Raw genomic sequence first — 1,618 nt, 5'->3', positions numbered from 1 at the left:
TTTGCACAAGTTTTAAGTTTGTTAACAGTTTAGATGAGAGAAACTCATGATCATTTCTATGCTTCTCATACAGTCCAGAATGGACCACCTCACCAGAGCATCTCTGGATTGGAGGCTCCATCTTGGCCTCTCTGTCCATGACAAAAGTAATACATTTTATTTTCAGGTAAAAACTCAGGAACAAGATATTTTTTAACTCTGAAAGTGCAAAAGAACAGAAAATTGACATACAAGTGATACTAAAACGATGTCAAATATGCGCCAAAACACTGGGCAGCATTCAGAGGCGAATACAAGTCTGACCAATGTAGTTCCATTTGAATTGACTCTCAAAACGAATTGAACATTTTAAATCCCGAAAAAACTAATAACCTGTATTTGCAAATGTAATCAAAATGTGGTGTGGTTGTTACCACAAAGCTGAAGTTGTTGGGCTTTGGAAGGAGGAACAGTCTGCTTAGAAGGATTTGTGGGGCCGGACCCATGGTAGGTTGCTTGCTGATCCACATCTCTTGAAGGCGACAAGAGGCCAAGATGGAGCCTCCAATCCAGAGATGCTCTGGTGAGTGTGTGTCCATTCTGGACTGTATGAAAGCTAGAAATGATCATGAGTTTCTCTCATCTAAACTTGTTAAAACTTAAACTTGTGCAAAAAAGATATGACAGTATACAAATAAGTCACCATATAGTGAAGTCCCCAGATAATTCAAAGGTTTCTTTCTACTTTCTTTTGCTGTCTGTCGATGGGTTTGGTGATGATGATTTTGGAGCCGTTTCACAAAACTGATCTACTAAGGAACTTCCCTTTAAGTAAAAGGCCAATCTCTGTTGATCCTTTCCAAAGTGTCAGAAACTTAAAAATATGTGACACCATCAGTGGCAAAAACGAACTTTTAGTGGTGAAATTGATGACGCACATTTGCCCTATATGATTACATTAGAGCCCGGTTTGAAAGCTGCAGGTCCCAGTGTTCTCGCTCAGTACTGGACCAACTTCAAAGACTGTTATTCTTATCAGTCACTTATACAAAAATAACATAAGAAAACTTTAACTAAAATTAAAACAACACTTTGTAGCTTTTGCTGCATAACTGTGACCTCTACTTACACAAGTGGTAAATACAAGATGTTTAGTTGTGTCATTGTTGGAGCAGAAGGTTACGTGCCGCACCACTTCATCGTACTGTGTAATCATTTTTCTGATGTTAACTATTTTACATCACACAAAAAATGCTTACCTAGTTTGGATCATCCACTCAATTCAGTGAGCCGTTGGAGGAAGGTGGTGACTCGGAGCTGATGCTCGTCACCTTTCTTTGGACGACTCTTCCCGTTTTGTAGCTTGTACCCACAGTAGCAGTGCACTTGGTGCCCTCATCTGGGTTGATCCTTAAGAAAATCTTAAAAGAAAACAGGTTTAGATTTAAATAATCAAAGCGTCATCTTTATACAGCCCTTTATTCACCCCACACACACCCACACACCACGCGTATGTGTTTGTGGTTCCGTTTAAAGGAAGTGGGACATTGCTCATTTCCACAAGAAAACCTATAGTTTGCCGTTAGTGATGTTTTTTCACATGTCTACAGAATATTTCTAATTCTTGAGTACCAGTTGA

This window comes from Etheostoma spectabile, chromosome 7 (assembly GCF_008692095.1).
Source record: "Etheostoma spectabile isolate EspeVRDwgs_2016 chromosome 7, UIUC_Espe_1.0, whole genome shotgun sequence".
Taxonomy (NCBI): domain Eukaryota; kingdom Metazoa; phylum Chordata; class Actinopteri; order Perciformes; family Percidae; genus Etheostoma; species Etheostoma spectabile.
This window is presented reverse-complemented; position numbering follows the sequence as displayed.